The sequence below is a fragment of the Monodelphis domestica genome, chromosome 7 (assembly GCF_027887165.1).
Source record: "Monodelphis domestica isolate mMonDom1 chromosome 7, mMonDom1.pri, whole genome shotgun sequence".
Lineage (NCBI taxonomy): Eukaryota > Metazoa > Chordata > Mammalia > Didelphimorphia > Didelphidae > Monodelphis > Monodelphis domestica.
Window position 1 is genome coordinate 115,249,014 of NC_077233.1, and position 17,660 is coordinate 115,266,673.

At 38.0% G+C, this 17,660-nt stretch overlaps 1 protein-coding gene across 16 annotated transcripts in view; it reads right to left on the bottom strand.

Annotated features, from left to right (window-relative positions):
* The window catches only part of CCDC171 (coiled-coil domain containing 171), a 543,314-nt gene extending 541,827 nt beyond the window's left edge, over positions 1-1,487 (bottom strand). For 7 of the 16 annotated variants that reach the window (XM_056805337.1, XM_007499595.3, XM_056805340.1 and 4 more), the window contains exon 1: positions 1,106-1,457. The gene's annotated coding sequence lies outside the window, so the exon portion shown is untranslated. Of the gene's footprint in view, positions 1-1,105 lie in introns of all 16 variants that reach the window. The other 9 variants (XM_056805342.1, XM_056805344.1, XM_007499593.3 and 6 more) reach the window with 5 other exon arrangements.
* Between the last annotated feature and the right edge of the window lie 16,173 nt (positions 1,488-17,660).

Here is a 17,660-nt window from a genome sequence, read left to right on the forward strand (position 1 = left end):
ATTTGTTGCTATTCTCTTTATATTTACTCTTTATATACTTATTTACATACATCTTTGTTTTCTTCCACATTAGAAGGGAGTCAGCAGGTCCTTAAGAGTAGGGAATGTTTCATTCTTTGTAGGTCTGGTCTTAGTGTGTGCCCAGCAGATAGTAGGCACTTAATAAATGTGTGCTGATACACTGGTTTGGAAAGCAGACAACCTTGGCCTAGTTATTGGTTACTTAAGTGACCCCTGAACCAATCAATTCTCTCATCCTAGCTTCTGTTTTCTCAGCTGTAAAACGAGGAGTGCATTAAATGACTTGCAAGGTCCTTTCCATTCCCTAGATCTGCGCTGTGCATCCCCCTTCCTTATTTTCAGGTAAGAAAATAGAGACCCACAACTGTTAAGACTTGATCAGAATCACACAGAATTGAGGCTAGAACTCAAGCCCTCCTGAATGTCCAGGGTGATTTCCCCTCTATTATAATAACAGTAACTGACATATTTCAATTTAAAGTTGACAAAGCAATTTCTCCACAGCTGAGAGAAGTAGGGTACAAAGCTGCTTTCCCCGCCTTTTAACTGGTTTACCATTTCCCCCAGCTCAGCCAATGTTGTATGATGTTCCTAAGCAATAAATGGTACCATAACATAGGAGTAGCAGCCCTCCAACAGTAAGGGAGGTTCCTACTCAGACTACCCTAACATCCGTACAACCAATAGATTCTGTCGTCAAAGAGAGATGGTTGTAAACACTGCAAAGATAATAACGGAGGGCAGGGAAGGGAGGAAAGGAGAAAGGAAGGAATCTTAGGGAAAGTGTCAAGACACTTTCTTTTTCCCTACAGTCTAAGTCCTTATCTCTTATTTCCTCCAAAAGAAACCTGGAACCGACTTTCCAAAAAGTTTTAAAGATCTTCAGAAAATAGAGCTACGGGGAAGGGGGAGGAGCCACCCCCCCAAATCGGCCAAATTCCAGGCTCTATTCCCCCAATGCTCCGTGGGACGAACCCCCACTTCGGAAGATGCTCCTCTTCCTCCTCCTCCCCCAGGGCTCCTGTGACGCCTCCAGCAGCCCCCTCCCCAAATCCTCCGCCCCCTGCCCTTCTCCACCCGTTACCTCAGAGAGTCTCAGCCGCCCCCACAGATGGCCTCAGGCTGGAGTCCCTCCGGGCCTAACCTCCAAACTAAACCAAACCACCCAGCCCAGCTGGCCTTCAGCATAGAGGGATGGGTGGAAGGCGTAGTAGAAACTCTTTGCTGGGGAGGGGGAGAAAGAGGAAGGATGCAGGAATGGGAGCAGGGGGATGACAGAATTCGGCGGCTTTTAGGACCGCGGGATCAGAAATGGGAATGGGAAGGGGGTCAGGCTAAGGGGCCCGTCCCAAGGGAGGTGAAGTTTACAACGGCCACTTCCGGTGGGTGGGAGAGAGGCTGGGCTCCCTCCTCGTCCTCCCCCGGCCCTGCCTCTCCCCGCCCCTTCCCCCCTTCCCCACCCCCCTATCCTCCCCATCTCTAGGATACGTGCGCACGGAATGTGAGGCTCTGATTGGAAGAGCGAGAGGCGGGGGAATCACGGTCCCGGAGGGGAGGGGAAGGGAGGGGAAGGGAGAAAAATCGAAGGATTAGGCCTCGGCAGGCCTCGCGCAGCAGTTTCCGGGCTCAGTTCTGCGCTGTGTCTGTACCTGACCCTTCTAGAAAGACACCTATCCTTTCACACACATCTCTGAGGGGAAGTTTGGAGCGGAGAAGCAACGTAGTCTCCGCTCCAGACAACGTGCCCTGTAGAGAACGAGGGGAGAGGGCACCACCTGAACGTTAGAGCTGATTTAGCAGAATGAAGAACTTTTTTTTTAAATTAATATATTTTATTTGATCATTTCCAAGCATTATTCGTTAAAGACATAGATCATTTTCTTTTCCTCCCCCCCACCCCCCCATAGCCGACGTGTAAGTCCACTGGGCATTAGATGAGAATGAAGAACTTTTATCATTCCACCTAGATCACTTAAGATCCTTTCCATAAGCTTTAGATTCCAGCCGTCATGGTTATTCTGTTCCTAATGATCTAATAAATAGCTCCCTATTGCCAACTGAATCCATCAATTCACATCTCTCTTGGAGTTCAAGGCCCTCTGCAATCTGGGGTTCTTCTACCTTTACAGCCTTATCTATTAGTCTCTTATTGGTATTCCTTGCCATCCCAACAACCAGTCAATAAACACGTATTAAATGCCTTCCGTGCTAAGTGTTGAAGACAAAGAGGGGCAATCTGACAACTTGCAAAACAACTACATAAAAATGAATTAATGTACAAGATAAAGTGAAGGTAATTGAACAAAATGGAAGCACAAGCATTAAGGGAGAACAAGAAAGGATTGTCCTATAAAATAGGGTTTAATGGGGACTTGAAAGAAGCCAGAGAAGGCAGAGATGGGAAAAGAAAGCATGGGAGAGAATGAAAAGCTCTCAAGTTTGGAAGTGAAGTGACAAGAGAGTATGAGCAGTGTGGAGCAACATGGAATTAAACTACAAAGGTAGGAAGCAGCCAGTTTATAAAGGGCTTCCAATGTCAGAGGACAAAAGCCCTCCAGCTTCCCTTCCTTTGTTCACCAAATGCCTACAAAGCTCTCCTGCCACCAGTAATATATTGAATTCCTACACTCTTCAGAAGGCCATCTGCAATGCCATCTCTTCCACAAAGCCTCTTTTTTTTTTTTAATTTTTATTTAATTAGTTAATTTAGAATATTTTTCCATGGTTACAAGATTCATGTTCTTTTCCTCCCCTCCTACCAATCCCCTCCTGTAGCTGACTCAAAATTCTACTGGGTTTTACATAATTAAGACCTATTTCCATATTATTGATATTTGAACTAGGGTGATCATTTTGAGTCTATATCCCCAATCATATCCTCATCGAACTATGTGATCAAGTAGTTGTTTTTCTTCTGTTTCTACTCCCACGGTTCTTCCTCTGGATGTGGATAGTGTTCTTTCTCATAAGTACCTTTGAATAGTTCTGGGTCATTGCACTGCTGCTAGTAGAGAAGTCCATTACATTCAATTGTACCACAGTGTATCAGTCTCTGTGTATAATGTTCTCCTGGATCTGCTCCTCTCACTGCATCAATTCCTGGAGGTCTTTCCAGTTCACATGGAATTCCTCCAGTTCATTATTTCTTTGAGCAGCTAAGAATATTCTTTCCACAGAGCCTCTAAGTTTCCTTCCAGTCCCAGATTCTATGACCTTCCTTTACCCCAAGTCAGTAACACTTTTCTCACCACGGAAGTTAAGTTGAACTTCATTTTGAACCTTTCTAATGCATCAAAACATAGCTGGGGGCCAGGGGGAAACTGGGCAGCTAGATAGCTCAGTGGATTGAGAGTCAGACTTTGAGATGGGAGGTACTAGGTTTAAATCTGGCCTCAGACACTTCCTAGCTGTGTGACCCTAGGCAAGTCACTTAAACCCCATTGCCTAGCCCCTACCACTCTTCTGCCTGGGAGCCAATACACAATATTAACTCTCAGAGGGAAGGTAAGGGTTTAAAAAAAGCAAACATACAAACATGGCTATCTTTGTGTCTTGTTCCCCAGTTTTTAATATAAACTTAGTGTCTTCTTTAGTGCCTAACAAAGATAACAAGATTGACAAATGCTTCTTGAATGAAAGGATCAGTGCTCTTTTTCATCCCTCTTCCCTCCATTCCTATTCCCTTTCCTATTTCACTACACAACCTATACCTTAAAGCTCTATTCTTTTTCCTCTCCCTCCCCTTCCCCTGCCTCCCAGAATGCCTCCCAAGCTCAAGCAAAGAGAAGTGGATGAAGGATTATTTTTCTTTATAAACTTTAATAATGCCCACAGGAAGTAAGTGAACCAAATAAAAGGTGCTTCTTGAAATAGAAATATTACCCACATGCAAACCTACTACAAAGATTTACAAAGCAAGAAGGTAAGCAACAGGTTTCCAAACTGTCTGAAGTAGGGTTGGAAAATTCAAACCCTCTTTTGTTCCTCTCCAGGGGAAAGCTGATAGTAGTAATCTAGGAGGAACAATAGTGATAGCCTGGAAGTTGGTGGGCACTTTAACCATCTCCACCCCCTAGGTGTTAAATTCAAAGTGTTCTTATTATGTTGATTATATCCAACTGAACTCCCAAGCACAGGTGACTTCCCCACCTAAGGAATGCCAGCAGTCCTTAAAGTATTGAATTGCAGATGAAGTGAATGAGACTAATACTTGCATTATTCGGGGTGGGGGGTGGGGGGTGGGGGGACTGGAAGAACTTAATTCATTTGTTCTCAGTAGCAAATTAAAAAAAAAAACAACTTTGAAACTACATTCACCTATATTACGTTTGGATTTTTTAAAATAGCTTCATGTTGCTTCAAGGAGATAAAAATAGATTTTAAAATGCAATTGCTCCCATGTCTATAATGTTTTAAGACTAACAAACCATTTCCTCTTGGTAACCCTTAGAGACACATAATTTCCTCTTTACAGATAAATTGAGACCTAGAAAAGGTCCAAAGAGCTAGTAAGTCTAAGAGTTGGAATCTGAACTTGGATCTCTTAAAATCAATGCTCTTTCCAGGATCAATCAATGAATATTTATTATATATTTACCATATATTGTGCTAGGTTCAGGAGACCCAACCACAAAGAGTGGAACCATTTTACTCACAAGAAATTTATAATCTAAGTGGTGGAAGGAGGTGAAGAAGTGAGCAAGACACCAAGTACTGGTATAAGTGAACCCAAAATAAATACAACGTAATTTGTGAAAGAGGGATATTAACAGTGGCAGGGATCAGGAAAGACTCCATCTAGAAAGTGACATGTACTGCTTCACGAAGAAAGAGGGAGTGCATTCCAGGCAAGAGGAATGGTCTATGCAAAGGCAGAGATGAAGTGCTGTGAGGAATAGAAAGGCCAATTTGGTAGATTGCAGTGTTTGTTCTAGATAGCCTGTTATTAGACCTATCAGTTTGTTAACCAGATCAGATTGTAAAAGTTTTGAAAGACTTAAAGGAGTTTCTAATTTTACCCTAGAAGAAAGTTTAAAAAGATGACTCAACAAGAATGAAAAAAGCAACTAATATTATTCCTGAGCCTACCATAGGTAAGGCATATGGTAAGCAGAAATCTGATTGTTTTTTATTATTTAATCTAAAAGGTCTTTCAAGAAATCATTAAGCTAGTCTATTCAAAGTCAATTGAATATAATTACCACTATAAAACAGATTTTTTAGAAGATCCTTTGTCATTGTGCATGAGTTGAAATTTTATATATGCTTTTGAAATTCCAAATAAGTTTTTTTTTTATTATTAAAGGCATAGGTTGACTGTTGATAATACTTGTATTTCATTTAATTATGAGCCTACTGGCTTAAAAAGTGTTCTTAGATTGCAGGCTCTCCCAGTTTTCTTTTGAATCACCTGCTGGGTAATTTCAAACAAAAGCATTCAGCACAGTGCTTTCTTAAAAGAGGCAGAAAGAACATGGAAGGCTGAAACATGGCATTTTTTTCTATCCTATATCTGATTTAGAGCCTCTTCCATACGAATTAAAGGTAAAACACAAGAAATATATTCTGTATTTTATACTGTAAAGAAAAATTAAATTAGTTATAGCAAAAATAAAACTTGGAGCAGCTTATAAAATAAAAGGCTTGATTCTCCTGTGAGGTAACTACCTTGGAAAAAATATTTTAAAATGGAAAACAAAAATTTGAAACAAAATAATGCTAAATATATATTATCATTGAAGGTCACTTGCCAGCAATTTCTGTCTTCCTCAAAAGCCTTATTCCCTATCATATCCAATTTGACTTTGGAGCATCATCAAATTTGAACAATCGGCCATTGGAGGACTACAGATGACCCTCTCTCTATATATATAGCTAATTACCAAATCTAATTGAGCCATTTCTCATCATTTTTCCATGAGGTTTCTGAAACTTTGGGCATAGCTGGCAATTTTTAAATAGTCTCTGAGTCTTCTCTCAGCTTGCCCTTCCTTCTCCTCAAAGTTTCACTAAGGTTCTGTTCTTACTTTCTCTATATTATCTAAGCCTTCATTCATCCTCATATCTTAAAACTTCTGTGTCACCAATTTTTATTTTTCCCCACAGTTCTGAATTTCAATTGCCTCATAGATTTTTCTATCTTATCAGTATCTCAAAATCAGCATATCTAAAACAAATCCATCACTATCACCAAACAAAACACTTCTTCCAGTGGGGATTGTAGTGGTAATAACACTGGATTTATTTATAATCTTAAATACTAGAGTTTAAATTCCTCTAGGTTACTTACACCTATGAGATCTTGAAAAAATCATTTCTCTTTGGGGCTATTGCCTCCTTATTTATAAAACAAGAGAAAAGTAGATTAATTAATGCTCCTTTAAGTTTCCTTCTAACTCTGGATGCTCAGATTACAATTTCTGTCTTAACTATTTCTTTTAGTCATCCTGGTTGTCCATGACTGAATCTCTATACCTAGTCAGTCCAAAAGTCAAAAGGTCCCTTTCTGTCCATCTCCACAGCCCCTTTATCATTTCACAACTACCAGTTGCAATCTGGAATTTTCAAGGAATAATTATTCCATTTACAAGCCCTTCAGTACTGAGCCACAAATGACTCTAAAAGTTACCTTGGGAACCCAAGATCATACAAGTCCCTGTGGTTCAACCCTTACTACATTAAAAAAAAAAAAGTTTAAGGAAACCAAACCACAAATCTGCAAACTAACAACATATACAAATACATGATTCACTCTATAGTTTCCCACCTCTCCAGTGAAAGTACATTTTCCCAATATCTTCTCTGGAACCAAAATTAGTCATTATAAATATGCAATGTATAACTTTATTGATCTTTTCATTTATATTGTTATAATCACTGTATATGTTGTTTTCCTGGATCTACTTGTTCCATTTTATATTAGTTCATATAAGACTACTGTGGCAAGAAAATTTTTCTGTATTAGCTTTATGATGGCCATCTCTTTAAGACAATAATATAAACTAGCTGAAGCATGCAGAATTTAGCTGACATCAAAGTTTAGTTCCAGTGACTAATTAGTGATAAGAGAATAATTGGCTCAGCTTTATTATCTCTATTTACTGAGGATGAACATGTCAAATAACTAGATAGATATAGTTCTGATTTTAATGGTTAGTCTGCAGATTCCCTAGCTTTGTCCCTAATGTTTACTGACTAGTTTATAATTTCACCCCATGCAGATCTTTTTCTTCTACTATTTGTCCTTTGGCAAATCTTTCCTTTTCCCTTCTTCCCTTTATAAATTTCATGGTATTCATGGACCACTCAGGGCCCATTGTTTTTGGTGTACTATGGGTCTATACTCGGAGCATAGCCCAGCTTAATAAGTCAGTTTAATAAAGCAGTTATTAAGCTGTTTCTTTTATTGATAAGTATAATGGGCAATAGTACCTATCAATGAATCTTGGACAGTTCTTATGTCATTCCTGTGTTTATCTGAATTCCTCATTTTTAACAATTTTTTGGCACATTAACATTTTATTAACATTTGCAAATCACCATTTGTTTAGCCAATACCTAATCAATGAACCCCAAACTTTGTTTTCTAGTTTTTTTATTATGGACTAAGAGTAAGAATAAATTTTAGGGATCATCTAGTCAAATCCCCTGATTCCACAGAAAAGGAAACTGAGGCCAACAAAGAAACTCAAGGGCCATACAGGTAGTAAGTAGCTGAACACAAATTTGATTCCAGATCCAGTCTTCTTTCCCTCAAACTATACTGCCTCCAGTTTGTTAACTTAAATGAATCTCTACTTGTTTTAACCTGTAGGGGAGATTATTTATTAAAGAATCATAGATGTAATGTTGGTTAAGACCATCAGATTCAAACCTCTTGATTGAGAGAGCAATAAGGTGAAAAAGTGTGCTTTGCTCAAGCTGGGATTTGAACCCATGTCCCCTGACTTCAGATCTAGCATTCTTACTACTACAGCAAACTGAGTAAAACCCATGAAGACAATACTGCAGCTACATACTATCTCTTCTCCCTCCAACAGAGACACCCCTATACCCATTTTACTCTATTTCATGCATATATAAATATATATGTGAACCTTGTAGGCGTAGGCTCATATTTTTCTTTCCTATTTGTATATATTCATCTGAAGTTGTAACTGGAGCCCTAGATGGCTTATGCTGTTTTAATTTTATACCCAGTAGAATAATGAACTGCAATGAAAATAATTAAATTCTTAAATACTACATCAGGATTCCAATTAAACAAACAAACAAAAAAACAACCTCTGTGGTTCACAGAATCATATCATGTTGTTGTGGAAGGGCTTTGAGGTGAAACCCCAAGTTCAGGACAGGAGGCCCTTTGTAAGAATGCAAGACTCCAAAATTTATACACGTAATCTTAGTCTCAAATCCCTTACTTTACAAATAAAAAACCAGAAAAGGCCAGAAAAGTAGAAAGATTTGTCCAATTAGAGGCAAAAATAGAATCTGGAACCCAAACAAGTTCAGGGCTCTTTATATTACTTCACATATAGAATTCACAAAATCCCCAAATCCCAGTGTTAGGAGATTAGAACAAAATAAGAATTTCCTTTATGACAATCACAATTAGCCATCTTGCCTTTACCTGAAAACTAAGTGTAGGGAAACAAATACTTCCTAAAGCAGATCTTTACATTTTTGGGGTAATTCTGTTTGGAAGCTTTTGCTTCTATAAAACCTACTTTGCTTCTGCAATTTCTATGCTCTTCCTAGTTCTATCCTTTCTGGCCAAGAACAAGTTTAATCCCACTTCTTTGGAAAAGTCCCTTTTTTTTTCCATTTGAATAAGTTTATTTAGTCAATTTAGAACATTATTCCTTGGTTACAATAATCACATTATTTCCCTCCCTCTCCTCCACCCACTCAAGCAGCCAATGCACAATTTCATTGGTTATTACTTGTGTCCTTGATCAGAACCTATTTCCATGTGGTTGTTTGCACTAGGATGTTCTTTTAGAGTCCACATCCCTTAGACCCATGTATTCAAGCAGTTGTTTTTCTTTGGTGTTTTTACTCCCAGTGTTTCCTCTGGATGTGGATAGTGGGTTTTCTCATAGGTTCCTCCAGGTTGTTCAGGGTCACTGCATTGCCACTAATGGAGAAGTCCATTACATTCGATTATACCACAGTGTATCAGTCTCTGTGTACAATATTCTCCTGCTTCTGCTCCTCTCACTCTGCATCAATTCCTGGAGGGGAAAAGTCCTTTTTGAATGGAAAAATCACTTCACCCATAAGTCTTCTCCTCTCCAGGCCAAACAATCCAGGTTCCTTCAAGTGATTCTTATGTGACATGATAGAGGCCCTTTACCAGCCTGCTCAGTGCACTGGATCCTCTCCTGTTTTAAAAATGTTCTCCTCCTTTTAAAAATTCAGTAGACAGAACTCAGTTTATTATCCTAGATGTGATCTGATCTGGGCATCTGTCCTTCTACTGATGAAACTCTTGGCAGATAAAATTCTATCACAGTGTTTTGTTCCTAGGGAGCATTTTTAGTTTATATTATTAATACCTTTTTTTTTGAGAGAAATGATATGGAACAGTGATATCAAACTCAAATAGAAATGGGAGCCATTAAACCATATATAAAGATCCCTGAGAGCTGCATATTGACCCAGGAAGTCATCTATTAACAATAAGTTCTTTTGCATTTTTATTTATTTTGATAAATATTTCCCAATTATATTTTAATCTGAACTAGTCCACTCAGCTGTATTGGATACCTCTTTTATATAAGATATCATCAAGGCCTTACATGAGCAGAAATGGAAATTGGCTGATTATGGAGTTAGAATGAGGAATGACAGATAGAGAGCCTGACTCACATGGATACTCACAAAGTTTCTATAAATGATAGCATTTGCCTTACCAAGTTCACTTCCAAATGAATGAGTCTGCATCTCTGCTACTGCTGGGCTAAGTCATTCAGGTTTCTCAGTCTCTTTCACCTAAAAGTAGGAAATAATAGAGAGACAAAAAGCAACAGCAAGACCATATACTCATGGACCATGTGCTTGTTGGAATATGAAATCCTAAAACTAAGCCTCTCTCCCCACTAAGGACTCAGTCTTGCCTCCTTACCTGAGCACTGCCACGTAGGGATGAGAACGAGTCTCCTTCTGGTCGGTGAATGCTTTTAAGTGTACCCCAGTGCCAGCTTGGTTGAATTCAATCAATAAACCATCTCTAGATTAGCTGACTAAAACCAGTTAATGGAAATCTGTGCATGCTTCAAATCAGAGATGAAGGCATTTTCATTTCGTGTCATTGTGCCTTATAGAAGCAAGTTTCCATCTTCCTTGTGAGGAAAAATATTAGCTAAGCGCAATGGGCATGTTCAAACTCTCCGTTTTATATATATATAATAATCCTACATTTCTAAAAATTACATGACATGAATTTATACATAATCATTTCATGTAAGCCATCTGAACCTTCTCTGTAGCACTGCGAATGTATTATATATCCTGTCAGATTGAAGGTGACCCTTGGTTCTCCAAGGCTATACCAATAGATCAGAAGCTTGGGCAGGTTCTAACATGTTGAAAAGTTTTGAGCAAGGCCTTGGCAACAGACAGTCTATTTTTCATAAGACCCAATGGTTAAGAAGAGAAGAAATCCATTCCCATTAGGCTGGATGCTTGGCGAGAAATCTTTGTGCATAGCAACCCATGAAACAAAGAAAAATGTAAAATGTCCCTTAGTCCTCAGCAGGCACCTGAAGCTTTAGCAGAGTCTAGATGATGCTTTTGCTGGTCTGTATCCAGAAGATCATCCTTTTCTAAAAATCTCCATTATTTTTTTCAATTACATATAAAAACTTTTTTTGTCAACATTTGTTTTTAAAAAATTTGAGTTCCAAATTCTCTTCCTCCCTCCCTGTCTCCATCCTTGAGAAATCAAGCAATTTAACATAGATTATACATGCATAGTCATGCAAAATATATTTCCATATTAGCCATGTTGTGAAAGAAAACACTGGTAGACAGCCAGCCTTGAATTAAGCCAGAAAGTTTTGGCCCTCTCACATACTGGAAGTGTGATCCTGGGAAAGTCAACACCTCAGGGAATGGAAAAGCATTTACATGCCTCCTGAAACTCAGAGTATCCTTCTAAGTGCTACGAATATGAACAGAAAAGTAAGACACGCTGTGCTGGAAGATGCTCCCATTCTAATGGAGGAGACCCCAGATACATGTGGTTATACTTGCCAGGTGCCATGCTAAAGAGTTGAGGAGAGTGACAACTTTTGGGCTGCCCTAGCAATCACCTGGAGAGCTAAATGTTGGATGAGGAGTTCGCTTCCAGTAAAGGATGAGCAGAGAGGATTTGTAGTGACCTGCATTGAGTCTCCTGTGAGTATCTCTACTTACAGCTAAATTATTGCTGTTCCCAAAGCACAAGCCAGTATCCCTCCTCCAACAGAAGGTAAAGGGGTTCAAGGAATATTTTGCCACTCTCCTGTTGAGCAAAGATAATGTTTCTCCCCCTTAAAACACACACTCCATACATGCGGTTTCCATTGTGAAAATCAAAAAGAGAAAGTATCTGAAGAGTCAGAGATAAATGCAGACCTAAGGCAGGGGAAAGAGGTCAGAAGAAATGTGACCTAAAGGAGAAAGGAATGAGAAAAAGACCTCTGGACACTTGGAGCCAAGAAACAAAGTGGAAATGTTTTACTAAGGGGAAGAATTTAAGAGGAAGTCAAGACTGGGGGAAAAAAAGCTCTAGGCCTCTATTATGTGGGTTATATGACCCAAAAGTCTATATAGCACAAGGAACTGGATGCTCTGAGGAGGAAGCAACTGCTTGTTTTTAGTAAGAATGGAAATGTGGACTCACAGGCATTGCCAAGTAAAATATTTAAGAGTTAGAGGAAGAAGAAATGATTAGTGATAGGTGAAGACTCCCTTCACTGGCTATTTATTGACCTAAAAAACCAACAACAACAACAGAAAGGTCAGCAATCTTACTGGGTCAAGTGTCAATCAACAAGCATTTGGGGACAGCTAAGCAGTTCAGTAGATTAAGAGCCATCTCTAGACCTGGGAGGTCCTGGAATCAAAATGTGACCATGAACATTTTGTAGCTCTTACTATTCTTCTGCCTTGGAAGTACTAAGTATTTTAAGATGGTTCTAAGATGGAAAGAAGTAAGGGTTTTAAGACAAACAAAAAAAACCAAAGCATTTCTTTTTTTTTTTTTGAGAAGTACTACAATTTTAATTTTGATATCCATGGAACATTTTGATATATAAAAGAATACTATCAACTTTATTTTAGAGTGAAAAGATGCCAAGGGAAATCATATAATCTGCAATCTAAAAACATCATATTTTATAAGCATATTTTAGTATTTCTTTTTTTTTTAAATTTTTATTTGGTCATTTCCAAACATTATTCATTGGAAACAAAGATCATTTTCTTTTCTTCCCTCCCCACCTCCCACCACCTCTCCCATAGCCCACGCGCAATTCCACTGGGTATCACATGTGTTCTTGATTCGAACCCATTCCCCTGTTGTTGGTATCTGCACTAGAGTGTTCATTTAGAGTCTCTCCTCAGTCATATCCCCTCCACCCCTGTAGTCAAGCAGTTGCTTTTCATCGGTGTTTTTACTCCCACAGTTTATCTTCTGCTTGTGGATAGTGTTTTTTAGATCCCTGCAGATTGTTTAGGGACATTGCATTGCCACTAATGGAGAAGTCCATTACCTTTGATTGTACCACAGTGTATCAGTCTCTGTGTACAATGTTTTCCTGGTTCTGCTCCTCTCACTCTGCATCACTTCCTGGAGGTTGTCCCAGTCTCCATGGAATTCCTCCACTTTATTATTCCTTTTAGCACAATACCAAAGCATTTCTTAAAAAAAAAAAAAAATCTAATTTATTATTTATTTATTTTTAACATTTTTTTCTTTTCAAATTTTGAGTTCCAAATTCTCTCCTTCCCTCCTAATTCTTCTCTCCCACTGAGAAGGTAAACATCAATTATATATGTGAAATCATGCAAAACATATTTCCATATCAGCCATATTTTTTAAAAAAGCAAGAAAAATAAAGTAAGGAAAATATACTTCAATTTTTACTGAGAGTTCATTATTTCTTTCTCTGAAGATGGATGGTATTTTTTCTTTCCTTTTTTTTAAACCCCTACATTCTGTCTTATTATCTCTCTCTCTCTCTCTCTCTCTCTCTCTCTCTCTCTCTCTCTCTCTTAAACCTTTACCTTCTGTCTTGGAATCAATAGTGTGCATCAGTTCCAAGGCAGAAAAGTGGTAAGAGTAGGCAATAGGGGTTAAGTGACTTGCTCAATTGGTTTTCTAGGACTTAACCAAAAAAAGGGTTTCTTTTTGTCCAATTTGTTGATATAATCTTTCTCTTTTTTTGCTGAGGAAAATGTAAAAAAACAAAAACAAAAACAAAAACCATAAAATTTCCCCATAGAACTTGTTTGGCTACATCTCAAAAGTCTTTATTCATTGTCTTATACTTGTCATCTTTTTTAATGAATTTCTTCAATGTTTCTATAATTTGTTATCTACTTTACCATTTTGTAATAATTAAGTTATTTATTGTCTTCATTTAATTATAATGCTGTTTTCAAAGGCCATTTATTGAATATTATTTTGATTGTGTTATGTTGGTAATAGATGTGTTTAATTTTTCTTCATTTGTTGTGAGGATTTGATGCTCTACTGCTACTATTCTGGTACAAAGTCTCCTCATTGCACTCCTGAACTAATGCAATAATCTTCTGGTTATTCTTCCCCCTTAACATTTCTCTCCACTCCAATTCATCTAAGCTAAAGATCTTCCTAAAGTGGATATCACTCCATGCCAGCCTTGTAATATTTCAAGGAATTGTAGAGGATACAGGGGATAAGGAAGATTGGGAATGGAGGGGTTGAAGGGAGAGAAGGAATATGACTGCCAGTGAGGTAAAAGGAGAAAGATACCCCCTGATGAGAGACTATCTTTGAAAATTGGGGTTCCTGAGAAATGGGCCACCTATGATAACCCGAGGGGTATCTTCTCTATTGATTACTGTTGAAGAAACCCCAGAGCAGGTAAGCATGGACCATCCTGAGGGACAAGCCTCCCCTAGACCACGGTCAGTCGCCCAGCAGGGGTCCAATAAGGACAGTTTAGGGTTGAATGGCTGTCCTTAGGTTCTGCTCCCTCTATGTCCCCTGAAATGATAGTCCTCTTATCTGACTGCAGTTTATTTAAATAAAGACGAAGTTTAACAACAAGTTTGGATTGGGGAGGTATCAGGGAAGAGGGAATTGGATTTCCCTAGTTTGGGTTTGAATCTCTCTCAGCTTTGGAGCTAAGGCCAGGCCTCACCGGCTGGTGGAGCGTTTCTTTTATTCCTATCTATGCTAATGCTAGCTTTCTTAAGTTCAAAGTCTTTAGCAGTAGACAGCAAGAGGAAGAAAAGGTTCTGACTTTCAGAACTGGTTGGGCCTGTCTCTTCAGGCTGATATCCCTAAAGACCGGCCTTACAGTTCAAATCACTCCCCTTAAATCCTTTTGTTCGATGACACAATCACAGGAATTCAGGTAGAGCACACATTTGGGAAAATGAGGAATAGAGGCACTTCTATATCTCCAATATTTAGTATAGTGCCTCCAACATAGTAAATACTTAACAAATGATTGTCATTATGATTATATAGCACATAATCAATTTTTGTAAAGTTGTCATGCATAGCTGCCCAGTCCTCAATAACCCAAAATTTTTTAATCTTCATTTTTCTCTCCTTTAATTCCCTCTTCCAGACCTACCCTCCAAAATTGAAATCTTTTACTTATAATTAACACCTCCTTAAATCTACCCCTTTCCCCTTTCCTTTTCCTGTTTAAATATTTGTTGAGTTTAATATTAAATATAATATATGTGTATTTGATCCTCCTTTATCCAGTTGGTATTTGGGTTACTACCACACTACTTCTTTCATACTTTTATATTATTCTTCATGAGCATCCCAATTATATGAGAAGCTTCACCTTCTTCTCCCTCTTTCTTACTCACTGTACTAAATTTTTCTTCCTCTTTCTTTCTTTCTCTCTTTTTTTCCTTGATTGTTCAGTCGTTTGTGACCCTATTCTTTCTTGGCAAAGATCCTGGAGTGGTTTGCAATTTCTTTCTTTAATTTATTTTACAGATGAAGAAACTTAGGTAAATAGGGTAAAATGACTTACCCAGGGTCACATAGCTAGTGTCTGAGGCCAGATTTGAACTCAGGAAGATGTCTTTCTGACTTAGACCTTGACTCCAGACCTGGCATTCACCTAGGTATTATTTACTTTATCCTGTCCCTAGAGAAAGAACATTTATTTCTTCTCACTTATTAGATTATAAACATTTCATCATTTCAGAATCCCATCTAATTGTTCAAATGTATTCATTTATCTTTCTATGTTTCTTTCCAATTCTTATGCTTTCATCCATGTATCTACTTGACTCTGATCTCTTCATTGTGAATATTTGGAAATCTTCTATCTCATTTAAGTTCCATTCTCTCTCACCCCAAGGAATATTCTTATTTTTGTGAACCTTTAACTATTGCCTACTGGAACATCCTATTCCAAGTTCTCCTTTCCATTAAAATGGTAGCTGCTATGTCTTGTTTAAGCCAAACTGTGGTTCCTTAGTACTTGAACTCTTTGTCTTAAAATTTCAACTTGGGGGCAGCTGGGTGGCTCAGTGGATTGAGACCCAGGCCTAGAAATAGGAGGTCTGGGTTCAAATGTGGCCTCAGACACTTCCTAGCTTTGTGACCCTGGGCAAGTCGCTTAACCCCCATTGCCTAGCCCTTCCCACTCTTCTGTCTTAGAACCAATTCACAGTATTGATTCTAAGATGGAAGGAAAGGGTTTTAAATAAATAAATAAATATAAAATAAAATTTAAACTTAAACACCAAAAAGGCATGTTCATACACAACAAAACACAAAGAAAGGATGCTATATGAAACTATGAATTGATTTGTTTGTGCTTCTTTCTAAAATTCCTTCCTTTCTCTTCCTTGTACTTTATTATTTTTTTTCTTCCTTGACTTTAAAAAATGTTATAATGGCCTTTTTTTGGCTTGGTATCTCTATTGTTAAAATCCCATTGCTAATTAAAAACTGAGAAAAAGGGAAAAAATCCTCGTAACTAATTAACGTAGTCAAAAATAAAATATGTCAAAAAATAAAATGAAGACACACAGTAGTCATATCCAAAAATCTATATTTCTGCATCTTGTGTTCATTACCTTTTTATCAGACATTTACTTCATGCTTCATCATCGGTCCTTTGGAAACATGGTTGGTCATTGCTTTGATCAAAATACTCGTCTTTTAAAGTTGTTTTTTTTTTTACCTATATAAATTGTCCTGGTTCAACTCACTTCATTGTGCATTAGTTCCTACTATGCATGATTCTTTGAAAGTATCTCTTTGATGATTACTTGTGGTACAGTAATAATCCATTAAACTCATAAACCAAATTTGTTCAGCCATTATCTAGATACCTTAGAGGCAATGTAAGGCACATCCTTATATTCTACTTTTCTTTTTTTTTACCTTCTTTCAATTCTCCTTAGTAATAAGGAAGTTTATATTGGTTGTGACTATTCTTTCCCCAGTATTATCTCCCTTCTTAACTGTCACCCTTCATACCTGTTCATTTCCCTTTTTAGTTTTATGTATTTCTCTACCAACCTTGTGTTTTCACCCTCCTTTTTTTCCAGGCAAGTGAGAATCATTTGATACCTATTCCCCCCACACCTTCTTCTGTGTTTATATATTCTTCTCATGTACTTCAATTATGAGAGATAGTAAATTCCACCTTGTTCTTCCTACTCTAGGAATAGACTTTTTACCTTTCTTTCTTCAAGTCTTCAGAACAGAACCAATCTACTACTCCTAGGACTTCTTTTTATTTCCTTATTTAACTTCCTCAGTACCCTTGGAATACCTTAAGATTTTGCAATAAAGGATAACTGTCTTCTCTGAGCCTTTATTTTCAGATATTCAGATATTCCATTATCATTCTCTTCTGGGTTTGTGTTTTAGGCACTTAGGACTCCATAATATTCAATATTGGTGTATTCGTTTTATTCTTTTTTGTTTTTTTAGTTTTCCTTCCTGAATCTGGATTTTATTGTAGGGTCAAGCTCTGTGCACTTCTGAATCAAATAGTCAGAACTTCTTTGATCATGTCCTATATTAATCTGTTATCTGGGTAATGAGTGTTCTGTTCTTTAAAGACCTCAGGAATAACTCTAGCTTGCAGACTGTCCTAGATCATTTATTTACAAAAGAAGTTTGCACTGGAACAGTCTTTTTGAGCGCTAACCCTGAACCTTGCTCTCCTGGTCTGGTCCTCATAGCTTCCAAGCTCCAGTTCATGTTTAGAGAATAAATCTATAGGTTCCAGAGTTCTCTGGCATGATTTAGTCCCAAAACTGGAGGGCTTTTGTGAGTTTACTGTCTATATAAGCATTTCAGTCTGAACCTCTTTCTCTGTGCCTCTAGGCTTCTGGCTTCTTTGTGTGGACCAGGAATAGCAAAAGATACATCCACACTTCCCCTTACATTACTT